This window comes from Sapajus apella, unplaced genomic scaffold (assembly GCF_009761245.1).
Source record: "Sapajus apella isolate SASKATOON/1434 unplaced genomic scaffold, GSC_monkey_1.0 scaffold34, whole genome shotgun sequence".
NCBI classification, from domain to species: Eukaryota; Metazoa; Chordata; class Mammalia; order Primates; family Cebidae; genus Sapajus; species Sapajus apella.
The window spans coordinates 23,506,029-23,527,929 of record NW_022436974.1 but is presented as its reverse complement, the minus strand read 5'-3'; the positions used below and the strand labels follow the sequence as shown (position 1 = coordinate 23,527,929).

The 21,901-nt window shown below is 40.3% G+C and overlaps 1 protein-coding gene across 3 annotated transcripts in view; it reads right to left on the bottom strand.

Moving 5' to 3' along the window:
• The window catches only part of RSF1 (remodeling and spacing factor 1), a 157,973-nt gene that overhangs the window by 117,345 nt on the left and 18,727 nt on the right, over window positions 1-21,901 (bottom strand). The gene's annotated exons all lie outside the window — the stretch shown is intronic.

Below are 21,901 nucleotides of genomic sequence, written 5' to 3'. Positions count from 1 at the left end.
GTCTCCCTTTACTTTCCCTTTTAAAGGGAGAAAAGGAAGGAGAATGCTCCCATGGACATCTGTATATGGAAGTAAATAACCAAGTCCATATATTTAATTAAAGAAATACCTATATAGGCATATCCTAGCATCACACCTCTATAAAATTCCAGGCTTCTATTTTATGCCAAAGTGAGACCCTGTATCATAAAAAAAAGGTGGGGGGGACTTCAACAGCATATTAGAAGATTCCTTTATGGTTCAAAACTATAATGTATGTTCTATAGGTATTTAAAACTTGAGCAGGGCCAGGTCCGGTGGCTCGCACCTGTAATCCCAATGCTTTGGGAGGCTGAAGGAGAACAGCTGGAGGCCAGAAGTTTGGGACCAGCCTGGGAAATAGTGAGATGTTTGTTTGTTTGTTTAAACACAGAGTCTTGCTCTGTTGCCCAGGCTGAAGTGCAGTGGCATGATCAGAGCTTGCTAACCACAGCCTCAAACTCCCAGGTTCAAGCAATCCTCCTTCCTCGGCTGTAACTGGGACCACTGGCATGTGTCACCATGACCAGCTAATTTTTAAGTTTTTTGGTAGAGACCAGATCTCCTTACTACTGCCCAGGCTGGTCTTGAACTCCTGGACTCAAGTGATCCTATGGCCTCAGCCTCCCAGAGTGCTGGGATTAACAGGTATGAGCCACTGTGCCCAGCTCCCCTGCAGGCACCCAATAAAGAGGCCAGATATGGTAGCACGTGCTTATAGTGCTTAGCTACTTGCGATGCTGACGCAGAAGGACTGCTTGAGCCCAGGTCTTCAAGATTGTAGTGAGCTATGATTACACCAACTGCACTTCAGCCTTGAGTGCCAAGGTGAGACCCTGTATTATTTAAGATTAAAACAAAACAAAACAAACAAACAAAATGGAAAAACAACCTTCAACAGCATATTAGGAGATTCCTTTATGATTCAAAGCCATAATTGTAGCTGTTACAAAATCAGTTAGATCTTTCTTTGATAGACAATTCTGGAGAAGCATGATCTTATACTATAAGAACTCCATTTCTTTGTGAAATTTATATTCTGTCTTTACTCCTTGCTAATAAGTGATCAGCTCATACCTTTTTTCAGTTAACATTCACTTGACAAGCAGAGGTACCTAGATGAGTAGTATACTATGTCATCTTATAGTTTTCTGAGATTTTGTCATAAAGCAGAACAAAATGAGTTCATTATAGTTTCTAATTATTTCAATAAACTAGAAAATATACATGAATATACTTTATATATCATAAAGCAATACCCCAACCAAAGTTATCATTATTCACCAGCAGATGGTGATCATGTCTTACTTAAAGAAAAATTCTCACACCTTATTTGGGGGCTAGCCAGCCAATTGCTAAAAATGATGAATAAGCAAACAAACGATCCATTGTATCTGAATAAAATGTTAGTGATTTTTAACTATAATCAAATGGAACATCAGCAAGCAAAAGCAATAAAAAACAGGTTTAGAAGTCTGAAGACTTCTAAAAGAACTGTTTTCTCTATGTGAGCATTTGCAAACGGGTAATTAAAGAAGAAGATAACAATGAATGTGCTTCTGGTAATCTTATATAAATTAAACCATTCATTCCACATTGAACTTCTTGAACTACAAACAGAAAAACTTCTACCCAGCAAAAACGATGACATTAAACACTTTAGAAAAAAGCAAAAGGAGAGACTATTACTATAAAACCCCATGACCTCATCACCTCAGTTAAACAATGATAAACAGATGAACAAGACTTTTTTCTTCTCCAATGGATCATTTTAAAGCAAATTTCACATATCATTTCATCCATAAATACTTCAATGTGTATCTCTAAAGGATAAAACTGCCATAATGCCATTATTGCCTCTTTGAAAATAACCATAATACCATTATGATATTAACCATAATTATTTAAAAATAGCCATATCATTATTACCACATTTTCAAAATAATTAATCCTGGCTGGGCACTGTGGCTCATGCCTGTAATCCCAGCACTTTGGGAGGCCGTGGCAGGTGGTTCATCTGAGGTCAGGAGTTCAAGACCAGCCAGGCTAACCCGGTGAAACGCCATTTCTACTAAAAACACAAGAAATCAGCCAGGTGTGGTGGCAGGCGCCTGTAGTCCCAGCTACTTGGGAGACTGAGGAAGGAGAACTGCTTGAACCAGGAAGTGGAGGTTGCAGTGAGCTGAGGTCGTGCCATTGTACTCCAGCCTGGGCAACAAGATGGGAAGTCTGTCTCAATAAACAAACAAACCAAAAATGAACAAATAACAACAAAAATTAGTAATCCCTAATGTCACAGAATTTCCAATTAAACAATTTTTAAGTATCTTCTATTAACCAAGAAATGAACTTATATTTTACTGTTACCTCTGTAGTAGATGCTGGTGGCAGCTCAACTTTATCCACTCAGCACTTAGGATTCTAGTGCAGAAATGTACAAGTGTTTACCTGAGAATTTTATCTGACCACAGGGCAGGGAAAAGTAATCCTTCCTGGGAACAGCCCTCAACCAGTAACCTACAGAAGCTCCTTCATTTCTTGGCTAGAATAAATCTGAGATATGACTTACAAAGTCTCCCAGAGCTCAACACAAGAATTCAGTTCCAGTTGTCCATAGAGACAACTAGATTGCCTCTTTTTCCTGTTCTTTTCTTATTTCCTCCCTCACCTATGAGTGTTTCCTTGCATCATCTCCCAAATAGACTACTTGTACTCACAGTTTTATCTTATGGTCTGCTTCTCTGGGAAGCAGTTTTCTAAGAAAGTTATAGATATTCCTAAGAAAAAGTAAACCTAAAAATTTCTGCAAATATATTCATGGAGTTTATAGACAACACAAAAGGTATATAAAGAAGACAGTTTAAAGAATGCTTCCTTTTAAAGGTTCAGGAAAGCTGAGATCTTAATGACATTTTTAAAAGAGTTCCATCAAAATTACTGAGTTGTGCTGGGTAAGGTGACACGCACCTATAATCCCAGCTACTTGAGAGACCAAGGCAGGAGGATGGCATAAATCCAGGAGTTCAAGACCAGTCTGGGCAACATAACAAGACCCTGTCTCAAAAACAAACAAATGAACAAACAAGCAAACAAAATCATTGAACTGTTTTGAAAAATTAACATCCTTACTACTCTTCATTGTTGACAAAGAAAAAGCATTATCTCAATACCTAGTTCTAATGTGCATAAAATCTAACCTAATAGAAAATAAGACAACGAGTATCTTAAACTTCTATACTTATAAGTCAGGCATGGTGGGTCATGCCTGTAATCCTAGCAGGATGAGGACTGCTTGAGCCCAGAAGTCATTTGAGACCAGCCTAGGCATTATATGGGGGGCAACATGGGGAGGGGAGAGGAGGGGAGGAGAGGAAAGGAAAGGAAAAGGGGAGGATGAGGGGAGAAGAGGGGAAAAAAGGAAAGGGAAAGGAGAGGATGAGAGAAGGAAAGGAAGGAGGGGAAGGAAGGGGCAAAAGGAAGGGAGGAGGAGGGGAGGGAGAAGGGGTTAGGAGGGGAGGGGGGAAGGGCAGGGGAGGATGAGGGGAGGAACAGGGAGGGTCCAGTTGGGTCTCCAGGCTTCAGACAGAAACAATGTTCTTAACAGTGGTTTACTAAAACTGGGTCCCCTGAAACATCATAAAACATGAAATTAACAAGTGTTTTCATTTATATGTGACATCAAACAAATCTTTGAAACTGCTGTTGATCTTAAACAACAATATAAGGGTACCAAACATTTGGAAATTTTTTTTAAATCAACTATTACCATACTAAGAGTATGATAAAGTCCTCTCTAACATATGCTCCCTCCTCTCTCTTTCTGAAAAAAGTTCTTTGCAAACTCTTGCACTCAAGTGATCCTTCCACCTCAGCCTACCAAGTAGCTTGGACTACAGGTACACCACCAGGCCCAGCTAACTTTTAACAATTTTTGGCACAAATGAGTTTCACTACGTTGCCCAGGACTAAATGGACTCTTCAGTTTTTGTCTTAACTTAGGGGCATGTAACACTGTTGACCATATCTTCCTTCGTGAAACCTGAGCATTCTATGAAATCATTTTTCTGATTTATCTTATCCCCTGGTCCTTTTTTGGATTCCTTTACAAGCCCTATGTTTCTGGTCTATTCTTGAAAGCGAGTTATTTTCATTTTAGAATTTCATTTCTTTTGTCCCTAAGTTATCTGATCCATCTATTTGTTTCAATTTATTTTTCATTCATTCATTTTTTGGAGACAGTCTCACTCTGTCGCCCAGTCTGGAATACACTGGCACTATCTCGGCTCACTGAAGCCTCCACCTCTCAGTTCAAGAATTTTCGTGCCTCAGCCTCCCAAGTAGCTGGGATTACAGATATGCACCACCATGCCCAGCTAATTTTTGTATTTTTTGTAGACGGGGTTTCACCATGTTGGCCAGGCTGGTCTTGAACTCCTGACCTTAGGTGATCTGCCCACTTTGGCCTCCCGAAGTGCTGGGATTATAGGCATGATCCCCTGTGCTGGGCTATTTATTTATTTTTAGAGACAGAGTCTCACTCTGTCACCCAGGCTGGAGTGCTATGGCGTGATCATAACTCAATGCAGCCTTCAACTCCTGGGCTCAAGCAATCCTACTGCCTCAGCCTCCCTAGTAGCTAGGACTACAGGCACACTATTATGCCTTGCGATTTCTTAATATTATTTATAGACACTGAGTTGCTTTGACTTAAATATACTATTGTCTCGCTGTGCTGTTTAAAGACATGTTCAGGTAACAGAAAACCTTACTAGAGTGGCTTTACAAATAAAAGGTTAGTTTTACTCACGTAACAAGAAGTCAGGAGTAATGAGTTGCCAGTTTTTGTTTACTGGCTCAACAAATCTATCATATTGAACTTCTTGGAGTTCCCAAACATACCATGATATTTCTAGCCTCCCAGGCTTAGCATGTACAGTTCCCTCTATTCTCACCCCACCTCCTCCCACCACGGGGTTCAATTTAATGTTGCTTCCTTTGGAAGTCATTCTTTTATCCCACTACATCTGGATTAAGTGCCAATGCTGGGTGTCCCAAAATGATCCTAACTTGTATTTATCCATCACATTGTATAATAATTGACTGTTTAATTAGCTCTACTCGCATTAAACAGACCTATAACTTCAGCACCTAGGACAGTAGCTAGCACATACATGCATTCCATAAAGACTTGTTCAATTGAACTGGGTGGTCTTTAAAAAAAACAAAAAAACTGTTTTTGATAAATATGAACTTCTAACCCAAGTAAGTAACTGATTAGCAAACAAAAATACATGTTTCTTGCTCATAAAGAACCAAATAGGAAAAAAAGAGCAAATTTATAAAACCACTAGGAAACGTTTAAATAGAGTATCTGTCTTTACGATGTACAATGTACAATCAACCACCTCATGCCATCAACTTACAGGTGGCTAACTAAAAACTGGCTTTTATGAAAACTTAAGTTTTAGGAAGTTTGGTGAGCTTGCTAATTAATACATGACAAAAGGCAGGCTACCTAAGTAAAAAACAAAGCAGAAGAGACTATGGGCCGGGCACAGTGGCTCACACTTGTAATCTCAGCACTTTGGGAAGCTGAGGAGGGTGACCATAAGTGATCACTTGAGGTCAGGAGTTTGAGACCAGCCTGGCCAACATGGTGAAACCTTGTCTCTACTAAAAATACAAAAATTAGCCAGGCATGGTGGCGCATACCGGTAGTCCCAGTTACTCAGGAGGCTGAGGCAGGAGAATGGCTTGAAGCTGGAAGGCGGAGGTTGCAGTGAGCCGAGATCATGCCATTGCACTCCAGCCTGGGCAACAGAGTGAGACTCCATCTCCAAAAAAAAAAAAAAAAAAAAGAGTCTATGACTAAATAAATGGTTCCTCCATGCTCCACTTTGCAATCAGTCACCCCACTTCTGGCTTCAGGAAACTGCTGCTCTGTTTTCCATTACTACAGGTTTGTCTTTTCTAGAGTTTCATATAATATGAACTCTTTTTGGCTGGCATTTTTGCTTCACATGATGTTTTTGAGATTCATATTTTTTAACGTGTCTCTTTGTATTAATTTATCAGAATTTGGTCATCCAATCATTGGCTGATGAATACTTGGATTGCCTTTTTTGAAGGGGGATAGAGTTTCACTCTGTCACCCAGGCTGGAGTGCAGTGGTATGATTTTGGCTCACTGCAACCTCCGCCTTCCAGGTTCAAGCAATTCTCCTGCCTCAGCCCCCTGAGTACCTGGGATTACAGGCATGTGCCACCGTGCCCGGATAATTTTTGTATTTTTAGGAGAGATGGGGTGTCATCATGTTGGCCAGACTGGTCTCAAACTCCTGACCTCAAATGATCCACCCACCTCACCTTCCCAAAGTGCTGGAATTACGGATGTGAGCCACTGTGCCCGGCCTCCATTTTTAACTATTATAAATAAAACTGCTATGAATATTTCTGTTCAAGTATTTGTATAGACATACATTTTTATTTCTCTTGAGTAGATAGCAGTGGAGCTCACAGGTTGTGTGGTAGACAAAGGTTTAACTTAATAAACTCCCAAACATTTTGCCAATGTAGTTGTACCATTTATTATTATCTAAGAGTTCAAACTGTTTCACATACTCAAAAACACTTGTGTCAGTCATTTTAAAAGAATGCGGTTTCTTCTTTGTTGGATAGAGTATTCTGGAAATGCCAATAATATCATTTGTTGACAATATTGTTCATGTCTTCTATATTCTGAATGATTTCATCTAGTTGCACTATCGATTACTGAGAAGGAAGTGTTGAAATTTCCAATTATAACTGTGGATTGTATATATTTTTTAAGCTCTCAGTTTTTGCTTCATGTGTTTTAAAGCTCTGCTATTAGAGAAAATACTGTCAGAATTGTATTTTCCTAATGAATAGCATTATGAAATACACCTATTTATTTCTAATATTCCTTTTTCATCTTATGATATTAAAACAGTAATTAGTAATCTCATTTTAGTTGGCTATAGTAATATAGCTGTCTCATTTTCTGATATTAATATGGTAATTCCAGCTTTCTTATAATTAGTTTTGCATATCATTTTCCACCCTTTAACTTTTAAGCTATATCTGTATGTTTGAAGTGAATTTCTATAGACAGCATATACCTAGGTCTTTCTTTTCTATCCACCCTGACAATCTCATTTAATTTTAATTAAAATACCCTATGTGGCTTAGTGGTAACACATTGGAGAGGGCAGGTTTAGAACAAGGATTAGGCCAGAAGCAGTGGCTCACGCCTGTAACCCCAGCAGTTTGGGAGGCTGAGGCAGACAGATCACTTTTGGTCAGGAGTTCGAGACCAGCCTGGCCAGTATGGTGAAACCCAGTCTCTACTAAATATACAAAACTTAGCTGGCTGTGGTGTTATCCACCTGCAGTCCCAGCTACTCGGGAGGCTAAGGTGGGAGAATCGCATGAACCCTGGAGGCAGATGTTGCAGCCAGCTGACATTGCACCATTGCACTCCAGCCTGGGAGACAGAGAAAGACGACTTCTCAAAAAAAAAAAAACAAAAAAAAAAAACAAGGATTAATGAACTACTGCCCACAGGGCAAATGCAGCATATTACCCTTTCATAGTGCCTACAAACTAACAATGTTTCTACATTTTAAAAAAGAGTGGAAGGAAAGAAAATATAATATTTTGACAAACAACAACATAAAATTCAAATTTTAGTCTCTATAAAGTTTTACTGGAACACAAAAAATGTAATTTCTACGGCTACTTTAGTACCTCACAAGAAGAATTAAACACTTTAACAGACACTGTATTGACCACAAACTCTAAAATATTCTTTGATGTCTGGCTCTTTACAGAAAAACTTGGCTAACCCCAAACTAAAATTATTTCTGTTTAATGCAGTAACTAATAAATTTAGAGTTAAAATCTACAATCCTACCATTTATTTTGTTCATATCCATTTCTTTATTCCTTTCTTACTCCTTTTAATGTTTTCTTTTGGATTAACTTGATTTAAATGAACTTCATTTAATATCTACTCTTAGCTAATTACACTTCTTTAACTTTTTGTGGTTGCTTCAGGTTTTACAAAATAAAACTTAAAGCATCTTTAACTCAATACAGTCTACCACTAAATAATATTCTATCACTTCACATACAACGTGAACATTTTAACCCTTACAATATTATACTTCCATTTCCTTGTTCTCTTCCTAAGTACTAGAGTTGTCATGTTTCACTTCCTCATATATTGTGAAATTTGCAATACATGGGTGATTTTTGCTTCAAATAGTTATCTTTTTAAAGACTTTTTTAAAATTAGGAAAAATGCATTTTACACTTGACATATTTATCCTTTCTTACACTTGTCATCCCTTTGTCTAGGTCCAAGTTTTCATCTGGTCCATTTTCCTCCTTTCATCTGAAGATGCTTCTTGTAGTTCAAGTGGCTAGCTCATAACACAGTCTCTGGTTTTATCTGTCTGAAAAGGCTTTTATTTCACCCCCAATTTTGAAGGATATTTTGATGGATACGGAATTTTTCATCTAATACTTTTCATTTAGTACTTTTGCAATGTCCATTTTCAGCCAAGTGCAGTGGCTCACACCTGCAATCCCTGCACTGAGGGAGGCTGAGGCGGGCAGACTGCCTGAGCCCAGGAGTTTGAGACCAGCCTGGGCAACACAGCGAGACCTAGTCTCTACAAAAAATTAAAAAATTAGCCAGGCATAGTGGTATACATCAGGAGTCCCAGCTACTTAGGAGGCTGAAGTGGGAGGATTGCTTAAGCCTGGGAAGTTGAGGCTGCAGTGAGCCATGCTCATTCCACTGCACTCCAGCTTGAATGACACAGCAAGGCCCGATATCAAAAAAAAAAAAAAAAAAAAAAAAAAAAAAGTTAATTACAGCCTAGTTTATATAGTTTCAAACAAAACATCATCTTTGTTCCTTTGTATACAATATGTCTTTTTCTTAGGTTACCTTCAAGACTCTGTCACTGCTTTCTGGCAAATGACAAACACAAATGTCTGTGAATGTGTATGTCCTGCTTTAAGTTTGTTGAGATTATCAGATTTGTGGGTTTATAATTTTCATCAAATTTGAAATTTTGCAGCCATTATTCTTCCAATATTCTTGGCTCCATCTTCCTTCTAGGATCTCAAATACACTTTATGGAGCCTGCTTGATACTGTTCCACAGACTAGTGAAGCAACTTGATTATTTTCAGTTCTTTCTCACTGCTTCGTTTTAGGATAAAGTCTACTGACATATCTTCAAGTTCACTGGTTTTTTTCTACAGCATCCAATCTGTAAAATGGCCTTTCAGTAATTTACTTCAGATATTATTTTTTTAATCTCTAGAAGTTCTATATGTTTTTCATTTTTCTCATTATGCTCATATTTTTCTTTAAATATTTTTACTAATTATTTAATAGTATTTATTTTACTAACCTTGTCTGCTAACTCTAATATTTCCATCATTTCTAAATATGCTTCTTTGGGTTCATTTTTCTCCTGGTTATGACTTAGGCCAGTTTCTCAGCATGTCTAGTAATTTGAGCCATATTGAGTAATTTAAGCTTGGATGTTGGAAAATATCAGTCTTACAATGCTGCTGTTAAGTGCTGTTAAGATTTTGCAATGTGCTGTAAAAATGAATTGGGCTTTGTTTTGGTAGGTATTTATTTGCAGATTCAGCTGATTTTTTTAAGGCCTTTTCTGTCAGCTTTCCTATAATGAACCAACTAGGTTCTCCATTGAATGGCCTGGGTGCTACAAAGAATACTTCACTCTGGTCAGAGTTCAAACATCTCCAGTGTAAGTTCTGGGAAATACTCTGCTAATAATAACCTGAATGTTGAGTGCCTAGCCTTGTGGATTTTCACTGTTTGCATACATGACCTAGTCTTCAGCAAAGACTCAAAGTACCCCATATACAGATTTCTGGAATTCTTTCTTCTGCATAGTCCTCTTCTTTTTGGAACCTGGCCCTGCAACTTCTAGCTGCCTAAGCCTATTGTAATCCAATCTTTGCCTCTTCAACTGAGTGAAGCTGCCAAACTCTCATTAGATTCTCTCTCTCTGTTTCTGCAGTCCTAAAGCTGCTTCCAGCTTTAGTGATATAGGGCTCGCTTCTTTTATTTCACCCATCTTAGGGATCATAGTCCTGACCTGCCTTAGTACAGTATCTAAAAAGACATGGTTCACGTATCTTGGTCCAGTTTACTAGCTGTTTATGACAAGTGGGTAAAAGCCACTTATTATTCCATCATGTCCAGAAAGAATTCTCAATTTTTAAAGCAACATTGGCCAGGCACAGTGGCTCACACCTGTAATCCCAACATTCTGGGAGGCCAAGGTGGGTGGATCACCTGAGGTCAGGAGTTTGAGACTAGCCTGGCCAACATGCTGAAACTACATCCCTACTAAAAATACAAAACATTAGCCAGGTGTGGTGTTGTGCACCTGTAATTCCAGCTACTTGGGAGGCTGAGGCACAAGAATTGCTTGAAGCTGGGAGGCAGAGGTTGCGGTTTAAGCCGAGGTCATGCCATTGCACTCAAGCCCAGGCAACAAGAGTGAAACTCCATCTCAAAAGAAAGCAATATTAAAGACATGTACTTGAGCAGATGATGTGAATTTTTAAAAGCGTGAAATATAAGTAGATCTATTTGTCAAACATGAACTATGAACTCTAAAAAGAAACAATCTGCATATTGTATAGTGGTTTTTTTTTTTTTTTTGAGACGGAGTTTTGCTCTTGTTACCCAGGCTGGAGTGCAATGGTGTGATCTCGGCTCACCGCAACCTCCGCCTCCTGGGTTCAAGCAATTCTCCTGCCTCAGCCTCCCGAGTAGCGGGGACTACAGGCGTGCGCCACCATGCCCAGCTAATTTTTGCATTTTTAGTAGAGACGGGGTTTCACCTTGTTGACCAGGATGGTCTCGATCTCTTGACCTTGTGATCCACCCGCCTCGGCCTCCCAAAGTGCTGGGATTATAGGCATGAGGCACCGCGCCCAGCCTGTATAGTGGTTTTTAACATTTCCATGAAAGGAAAAAATCCTTAAAACTTTATAGGAGGATATTATTTGTCTCCATTATGAAGAAACATTGAAGTTAATAAATGGCCGGGTCACACAAATACCAAGTGGCAAGGCTAAGATTCCAACTCAGAACACTAAAAATTCATGACATCCACTACGTACTATCATGCTTCCCATTAATTTCTCATAAGTACTATGTATTAAGAGATTTAACCTACCAAACTGAATTTATTAAAGTATCCTCTGTTGTTAGTTTAGCAAGATTATTATTATCATTGAGAGTATCTAGTTAGCACTGGAGTAAAAAATTACCATGTTGGTAAATAAATGTATTATTTATTTAAATTTAAAATGGAACTTTGGACACTTTTTCACTCAGGCCAGGAGTACCCCAAGGAACACATGTATTTCCTATTTCATATAGTTTAACATTATATTTATGATCTACTGTTGAGACCACTAGAATGTATGCTCCATTAAAGTTTTAGTCACAAGGTCTAGAGAAGGATTTAGCATACAGTAGATACTCAATATACACTGGGGAATAAAAGAGCCCCATAATTTTAACTCTCCTAAAATTATAATGATGGAAGCATATTACATCAAGATGTTGGGTTGACCCTCCTGCCCAAATCCCTTAAAATATAGTAAAAAAGAAAAAAAAGTATTGTTCATGTGTTTCCAATAAATATGGAGTAATAAGGACAAAGTTTACCTTACTGAAAACAACAACAAAAAAATGAAACTAGACACTCAAGACATTACACAACAAGCAATAAAAGACTATGAATAGTGATACATGATAGATGCACAACAGAGATAAACCCTAGAACTACCCCAATTTAAAAAGCAGGTACAGAGGCAAAGGAAGGATCAGTCAAAAGCCTGACAATCTCCCTTAGGCAGAGAGATGAGGTTAAGAGTCAAGAAAGCAAAGGTAGAATTCAGAGAGAAGAGTGTCAGAGAAGAGAGCTGCAGAAACTTGCAAGGGTTCCTCTGAATCTTCACCAAAAGACTGAGGAATACATGTACACAAGTAAATTATCCAAGGTCAGGGATAGAACTGCTCCAAAGGAATAAAGGGAATAGCACCCAATGCCCACACAGGTCTACACACAAGGCCTGCCCTCCAACAGCAAGAATGGAAAAGCTGATCTTTTGGCTAACACTCGTTAGAACAGCAAGGGGTCAGAGTAAATTGCATCCTACAGATCAAATGTGGTTCACCACCTATTTTCTATATCCCAAGAACTAAAAATAATGTTTGCATTATTAAATGGCTGAAAAAGGTCAAAAAAAGAATATTTCACGACAATTCAAAACTACATAAAATTTATATTATAGTGTTTAAAAGTAAAGTTCACACCATGTTTAATCATTTAAATACCATCTATGGTTGCTTTTACACTACAGTAGGAGAGAGAGCTGACACACAAACTGTAGAGCCCACAAAGCCTAAAATATCTACTATCTGGGTCTTTACAGAAAAATAGGTCTTGCCTCAATATGAAAAAAATAAAAACTAGAATAAATGCATATCCAGTCCCACCTAACAAAGCTTAAAAATCAAGATGCTGTAACATGGTGGTTTTCAAAGAAAAAATAAAAATAAGTAAAAAAAAATAAAAGATGCTGAATAATCAATTTTCATTTAACTTACTATGCAGAACAAACACCAAGAATATCATAGGAATATAAAAATATTCAGCATCAGGCTGGGCGCAGTGGCTCATTCCTGTATCCCAGCACTTTGGGAGGCAGAGGCAGGAGGATCATGAGGTCAGGAGTTCAAGACCAGCCTGGCCAACCCATCTTTACTAAAAATACAAAAAAATTAGCTGGGCATGGTGGCATGTGCCTGTAATCTCAGCTACTCAGGAGGCTGAGGCAGGAGAACTACTTGAACCGGGACCCAGAAGGTAGAGATTGCAGTGAGCCAAGATCGTGCCACTGCACTCCAGCCTGGGCTACAGAGTGAGATTCCATCTTAAAAAAAATAAATAAATAATAAAAAAATAAAATATCAGCATCTAGCATAGTAAAGTTCAGAGTTTAGTATGCACTAAAAACTTACCAGGCATTGCTGATGTACTTTCAGAACAGTTTTAAAAAAAAAACAAGTGGAGTCCAGTGGCTCACACCTGTAATCCCAGCACTATGGGAGGCCTAGTCGGGCAATTGCTTGAGTCCAAGAATTTGAGACCAGTCTGGGAAACATAGTGAAATCCCATCTCTACTGAAAATACAAAAAAATTAACAGGTATGGGGGTATATGCCTATAATACTAATTACTCAGGAGGCTGAGGTAAGAGAATCACTTGAGTCAGTTAGGTCAAGGCTGCAGTGAGCCAAGATCACACCAGTATACTCCAGCCTGTGCAACCAGGCTGAGGCCCTGTCTCAAAACAAAACAAAACAAAAATACAGAAAAAAAAGTCAAATATTACCAGGCATGCAAAAGAAGCACAAAAATTCAACCCAAACTGAGAAAAAATAAAAAATAAAATAAAAATCGAACCTGACCCAGAAATTACTGGTAATAGAATCAGTAGAAAAAGACATGAAAAGTTCTTATATGACTATGACTATAATCCGTATGTTCAAGAACCTAAAGGAAAAACTGAAAACATGTTGAGTGAGATAAGGTTGATATAAAAAAAGACCCAAATGACAATTCTAGAAAGGGAAACTATAAGTTGTGATACTAAATGGAATAAAAGGTAGATCAGACTGGTTAAAAAAAAATTAGTGAACTTAAAAATATAACAATGAAAACTAAACAAAACGATACACAGAAAAACCCTGTCTTAGTCTAGTGAAAAAATGTACCTAATATAATGAAAATAACAGTTGTGGCATGCATCTAAAGCAGTATTTGCAGAAAAATGTATATGCTACAAAGCCCAGTGGATACAGTTAAAAAGAAAAAAATTATAAAACTGAAAATCCATTAGAAACAAAGAAACGTTTCAAATCTATGACCAAAGCTTTCACCTTAAAAGACAACAAGGGAGAAACTTCAAGACAGCTAACTACAGGCCTCCTCTACTAAGAACAACCAAAGTAGCGAGTAAATAATGTCACTTTGAATAGATCACCCAAGAGATAGAAGCCAGACAAAGAGAGGGAGGATGTGGCTGTAATTCCAGCTACTTGTGAGGGTGAGATGGGAGGATTACTTGAATCCAAAAGTTGGAGACCAGCCTGGGTAAAAAAGCAAGACCTCATCTCAAAAAACTAATTCTTAAAAACATTTAAAAATAGAACACTGGAATTCAACAGAAAAAATAACAAGAAACATCTATGGCAAGGAAGGAGAGAGAAATAAGGCAGCCTGCTCAACCCCATTAACTGAGAGCCAGGAGAAACTCCCCAATGTGGAAAAAGGGAAGCTAAGAGACCTACATTCCCACCATGGATTTCTGCAATTCTAGCCATGGGAGAGGGCCTCAACTCTCACAGGCCCTGAAACTAACTAAGGAAGCTGCTGGGAGACTGTATGAAGGCACATCTCCAGGGAGGGAGCTTGTCCTGGGTTCTACACACTCCCTAAGACCTAGGCAGCTACAGCAAGGTGACATTTTAGTGACCTGTCTCCAGTAGACTGCCCATTGTGCTGGGTCCCAATGCCACCAGGGCTGAGGCCCAAGTGAAACATGGACTACCGCAGCTGAGGCACAGGCAAGGCACAGGCTACTGCTGTCCAGGGTTGAAGCATAAGCATGTTGCAGGCCACTGTGGCCAGAGCTGAGGTAGGAGCACCACACAGGCTGATCAGGAGCAGAGCATGTGTTTCCTACCCACCAGTCTAAGCTACTACCACAGAAGGCAACTCCACCCTCCATAGTGATAGGGCCCCAGAACATCCCTGACAGTCCCCAACTCAATTATTCTGCCAAGGGCCTGGGGAATGCCCCACCCCTGCCCACCACCCAAGGCGCCTGCACATACCAATAGGGAGCCTGAAGATAAGCCCTTCTGGCCCAGCTTCACTTCCCACTCACAACACCCCCGACACACATTCTGGGAAACAGGGATTGCCCAGCCTAACACTATTGCTTTGTCAGCACCCCTCCCAGGGGCCTGAGCTTGGGCCTGTCCACCTGCAGCTATCACCACAGCTGTAACCTACCTGCAGGTGCCACCTGCAGGCCTTGGGAGTGGCTGACCCAGTCTATCACAGGCACCACCACCACCAGTGCACACTGCTCAGGACTGAGAGGGTAGTCCAGCCACTGCCAATGCCATCAACCAGGGCATGCTAGCTGCTTAAGAGCCTATATTAGTACGTTTTCATGCTGATTTACTGTATTAGTCCATTTGCACACTGCTGATAAAGACAAACCTGAGACTGGACAATTTACAAAAGAAAGAGGTTTACTGGACTTCCAAATCCATATTGCTAAGGCTTCACAAGCATGGTAGAAGGCAAGGAGTAGCAAGTCACATCTTACATGGATGGTGACAGGCAAAGAGAGCTTCTGAAGGAAAACTCTCCCTTATAATAACCATCAGCTCTTATGAGCCTTACTATCATGAGAACAGCTTAAAAAAACCTGCCTGCATGTTTCAATTACCCCCCACCTGATCCCTCCCACAACACATGGGAATTCAAGATGAAATTTGGGTCGGCACACGGCCAAGCCATATCATTCTAACCCTGGCCCCTCCAAAATCTCATGTCCTCACATTTCAAAACCAATCATGCCTTCCCAACAGTCCCCCAAAGTCTTAACTCATTTCAGCATTAACTCAAAAGTCCACAGTCCAAAGTCTCATCTGAGACAAGGTAAGTCCCTTCTGCCTAAGACACTGTAAAATCAAAAGAAAGTTAGTTACTTTCTAGATACAATGGGGGTACAGGCAGTTAGCTGATAAATACAGCCATTCCAATGCAAGACACTGACCAAAACAGAGGAGCTACAGGCTCCATGCAAATCAGAAATCCAGCAGGAAAAGTAAATCTTAAAGCTCCAAAATGATCTCCTTTGATACTGATGCAAGCGGTGGGTTCCCATGGTCTGGCGTAGCTGCACCCCTGTAGCTTTGCAGGGTACACGGGCCACTTTCATGGGTTAGCACTGAGTATCTTTGGCTTTTCTAGGCACACGATGCAAGCTGTCAGTGGATCTACCATTTTGGGATTTGGATGATAGTGGCCCTCTTCTCATAGCTCCAATAGGCAGTGCCCAAGTAGGGACTCTGTGTGGGGGCAAAACCTCACATTTCCCTTCTGCACCCACTCCATGAGGGCCTTGGCCCTGCAGCAAACTTTTGCCTGGGTATCCAGGCGTTTCTGTACATCTTTTGAAATCTAGGTGGAGGTTCCCAAACCTCAATTCTTGACTTCTGTGTACCTGCAGGCTCACCACCAAGTGGAAGCTGCCAAGGGTTGAGGCTTCCACCCTGTGAAGCAACAGCCCAAGCTGTACCTTGGCTACTTTTAGTCATGGCTGGAGTAGACGGGACACAGGGCACCAAGTTGCTAGCCTGCACACAGCACGGGGACTCCGGGCCTGGTCTACAAAACCATTTTCTCTAACCATTTTCTCCAGACCTCCGACCTCTGACATGCCCTGGAGACATTTTCCCCATTATCTTGAGGATTAACATTTGGCCCCTAGTTACTTATGCAAATTTCTGTAGCCTGCTTCAATTTCTCCTCAGAAAATGGGTTGTTCTTTTCTATTGTATTGTCAGGCTGCAAACTTTCCAAACTTTTATGCTCTGCCTCCCTTATAAAACTTAATGCTTTTAACAGCACCCAAGTCACCTCTTGAATGCTTCGTTGCTTAGAAATTTCTTCCACCAGATACCCTAAATCATCTCTCTCAAGTTCAAAGTTCCACAAATCTCTAGGACAGGGGAAAATGTTGCCAGTCTCTTTGCTAAAACATAACAAGAGTCACCCTGGACCTTATTGTCCACATTGTTATCAGGCTTTATGTCAAAGCCATTCAACAAGTCTCTAGGAAGTTCTAAACTTTCCTACATTTTCCTGTCTTCTTCTGAGCTTTCCAAACTGTTCTAATCTCTGTCAGTTACCCAGTTCCAAAGTCGCTTCCACATTTTCAGGTATCTTTTCAGCAACGCCCCACTCTACTGGTACTAAGTTATTGTATTACTCTGTTTTCACGCTGCTGATAAAGACATACCCAAGACTCAGCAATTTACAAAAGAATGAGGTTGATTGCACCTACAGTTCCACATGGCTGGGAGGCTTCATAGTCATGGCAGAATGCAAGGAGGAGCAAGTCACATATTATGTGGTTGGTGGCAGGCAAAGAGAAGTTGTTCAGGAAAACTCCTCCTTATAATAACCATCAGATCACATGAGACTTACTATCACAAGGATAGCACACGAAAGACCTGCCCCCATGATTCCATTACCTCCCACCAGATCCCTCCCACAACACATGCAAATTCAAGATGAGATTTGGGTGGGGACACAGCCAAACCGTATCAGAGTCCAAGAACCCACCCCTGCTCTCCCAGTACTGGCATCTGAGTAGGTCAGCTAGAGGCCCAAGAATCGGCCTGTCTGTACCTAGCTAACAATAATGCCGGTGTATGTCACCCTGGGGACCAAAGACAGGTACAGTCAGCCCATAAATCCCACCACTGGGGACAGAAGACTAGCCCAGCTAGCAACCCAGCCCTAGCAAAACTTCATCACAGCCTCTGCTAATAACCATACCCTAAGCTGTCAAGAACAAAACAGGTACCCCTGATGTTTAGAACCAAAGAAATCATACAGAGATTACATTAGTACAATATACCTAGAATCAAAAAGTACCCTATCCAACCAACAATATACATACCTTTTCAGGAAAAAGTCCTCCAAGAAAATTCAAAAAATTGGAAGAAGCAACAACAATACCAGATGTGCAGATATCATTTGATATCTCCACAGAAACACAGTAATGCTCTAGCTAGAGATCTCAATCAAAAACAAATTTACAAAATCTCCCCCCAAAATTCAAAATATTGATCTTTAAGAAGCTCAGTGAAATATAATACTAAAAAAAAACCCAAAGAAATCATAAAAATAATTCCAGTTGTAAATGAGAAATTTACCAAAGAGAAAGATATGAAAAAGAACCAAATAGAAATTCTGGAACTGAAGAACTCATTGAATGAAATACAGAACACATCTGAAAGACTCAACAATAGATTAGATCAAGCAAAAGAAAGTATCTCAGATCCTGAAGACAGTCTTTCGAAATAACCCAGTCATCCTCCCTGGCATAATTGAATGTGGAAAAAGAAAAAAGAGAGAGATAACCCAGTCAGACAAAGAAAAATAAAAAAGGATGAACAAACCCCCTGTGACATATAGGACAATGGAAACAACCAAGTATTTGGTATTTGGTATCCCAGAAGGCAAAGAAAGAATGAGTCAAAAAACCTATTTAGTGACGTAACAGATGAAGACTTCCTGTATTAGGCAGTTCTTGCATTGTTATAAAGAAATACCTGTTGGGGCAGTGGCTCACGCCTGTAATCCCAACACTATGGGAGGCAGAGGCGGGTGGATCATCGGAGGTTGGGAGTTTGAGACCAGCCTGACCGACATGGAGAAACCCCCATCTCTACTAAAAATACAAAATTAGCTAGGAGTGGTCGTGCATGCCTGTAATCCCAGCTACTCAGGAGGCTGAGGCAGGAGAATCACTTGAACTGGGAAGCAAAGGTTGCGGTGAGCCGAGATCACTCCATTGCACTCCAGCCTGGACAACAAGAGCAAAACTGTCTCAAAACAACAACAAAAATACCTGGGCTTGGGTAATTTATAAAGAAAAAAGGTTCAATTGGCTCATGTTTCTGTAGGCTTTATAGGAAGCATGGTGTTAGTGTCTGCTGGACTTCAAGGGAGACCTCAGAAGTGTATAATCATGGCAGAAGGTGAAGGCGGAGCAGAAATGTCACATGGTAAAAGCAGGAGCAACTGAGACAGACAGAATGGGGTAGGAGGTGGCATACACCTTTAAATGACAAGATCTCATGTGGACTCAGCAAGAGTTCACTTATCACTCAGGGGATAGCCCAAGCCATTCATGAGGGATCTGCCTCCATGATCCAAACACCTCCTACCAGGGCCCACCTCCAACACTGGGCATTACATTTCAACATGAGATTTAAGCAAGGACAAATACCCAAACTATATCCTTTCCCAAGTCTAGTAAGAGATATAAACGACCAGATAAAGATGGCCCAGACATCCCCAAACAGACACAATGCAAAAAAAGGTCTTCTCCACAGCACATTATAGTCAAGTTGTCTATAGTCAAAGACAAAGAGAGAACACTCAAACCACTAAGTAAGTGAAAAGTGTGTAGTCACCTATTAAGAAAGCCCCACGGCCGGGCGCAGTGGCTCATGTCTGTAATCCCAGCATTTTGAGAGGCCGAGGTAGGCAGATCACGGGGTCAGGAGTTCAAGACCAGCCTGGCCAACATGGTGAAACCCCATCTCTACTAAAAACACAAAAATTAGCTGGGTGTGGTGGCGGGTGCCTCTAATCCTAGCTACTCGGGAGGCTGAATCATTTGAACCCAGGAGGTGGAGGATGCAGTGAGCTGAGATTGTGCCATTGCACTCCAGCCTGGGCAGAAACTGTCTCAAAAAAAAAAAAAAAAGAAAGAAAAAGAAAAAGAACACCCATCAGACTAACAGCAGATTTCTCAGCAGAAACCTTACCAGCCAGGAGAGAATGGAATGACATAGTCAAAGATTAAAGAAAAAAACTGCCAACCAAGATACCACACCTACCAAAATTTCCTGTCATGAGAAAAATCTTTCCCTGACAAGCAAAAGTTAAAAAGAATTCATCACCATTAAAGGGAATTCATTACCATTAGACCAGACCTACAAGAAATGCTCAAAGGAGTACTAAACTTGGAAGTGAAAGGATGACATTTACCATTATGAAAACACACAAAAGTATAAAATTCAAGGGTAAAGCAAACATACAGATGAGGAAGAGAAAGGACTCAAAGTTACTACTACATAAAGCCTGTAAATCACAAAGATAAACAAGAAAAAGAAAAGAACAAAGAATATATAAAACAACCAGAAAGCAACAATATGACAGGAACAAAACATCACATATCAAGAATAACTTTGAATCTAAATGAATTTGTCACCACTTGAAAGATACAAATTGGCTGACTGGATAAAGAAACATGATCTGGCCAGGTGTGGTGGATCATGCCTGTAATCCCAGCACTTTAAGAGGCCGAGGCAAGAGGATCACTTTAGGTCAGGGGTTTGAAACCAGCCTGATCTACATAGCAAGTCCTCATCTCTAAAAAAGAAAAAAAATTTAAATTAGCAAGGTGTGGTGGCCTGCACTTGTAGTCCCAGCCACTCCGGGGGCTAAGGCAAAAGACTGCTTAAGTCCAGGAATTCAAGGCTGCAGTGAGTCATGATCATGCCACTGCACTCCAGCCTGGGAGACAGAAGAAATCTGGCCTCAAAAAAAATAAAAAAAAGAAATATGATCCAATTATATGATGCCTAGAAAAAACACACTTTACCTGTAAAGGCACATATAGAATAAAAGAAAAGGGGTGGAAACATATTCCACACAGATGAAAACCAAAAGTGAGCAAGAGTAGCTATACATATATCAGTTATGGATGTGAGGGTGATCTGGCTGTGACATCTGTCACTCCATTGATCACCAGGATTGATTCAGTTGATCTGGCTGGCTAGGCAGGTGTCCACCTCCTCCCTCACTGATCCATGGGTGTCCCTCCCAAAGCTCACACTTGGTCGAAAAGGACAATCATCCGCAACTGAGGAGGACCGGTCTTCCGTCAAGGGTATACGAGTAGCTGCACTCCCCTGCTAGAATCTCCAAACAAACTCTCAGGAGTAGCTATACCTGTATCAGATAAAACCAACTTTAAGTCAAAAAAAGGTAATAAAAAAAGATGATGAAGGTCATTATACAATGATAAAGGGATGAATAGAGCAAAAGGACATAACAGTTCTAAATATATCTGCACTCAACAATGGAGCACACAAATTCATAAAGCATTACAAGATCTAAACAGAGACACAGACTCCAATATATTAACAGTACCCTATGACTGCTCCTGTGAATAGCCACTGCACTCCAGCCTGGGTGATGTGGCAAGGCTCCATTCTCTTAAAAAGGAAGAAATAAGAAAAATTTGGCCATGGTCAGGCGTAGTGGCTCATACCTATAATCCCAACACTTTGAGAGGCCAAGGCAGGTAGATCATTTGAGGTCAGGAGCTGGAGACCAGTCTGGCCAACACAGTGAAACCCTACCTCTACTAAAAATATAAAATTTAGCCAGTCGTGGTGACACACACCTGTAATCCCACCTATGCGGGAGGCTGAGGCAGGAGAATCACTTGAACCCAGAAGGTGGAGGTTGTGGTGAGTTGAGATCACACCACTGCACTCCAGCCTGGGCAACAAAACAAGAATCTGTCTCCAAAAAGAAAAAAAACAGAAAGATCAGGTAACAACAAAGCTTTCTTACAAGAAAAAGGAAAAAAAAAACAGAAAAGAAAAAAAGTATTTCCCACAAGGAAAGCCCAGTACCAGATGGCTTCACTGGTAAATTCTACTGAACATTTATAAAAGAATTAACACCAGCTGGGTGTGGCGGCACATGCCTGTCATATCAGCACTTTAGAAGGAGGACGGCAGATCACTTGAGGTCAAGCATATAAGACCAGCCTGGACAACACAGCAAGACTCCATCTCAACAAAAAACTCTAAGCTGGTTATTCTAGTTAGAAAAGAAAAAAACAAAAAAAACAAAAAAAAACAACTCAAAACTGGTAAGGCATGGTGGCAAAC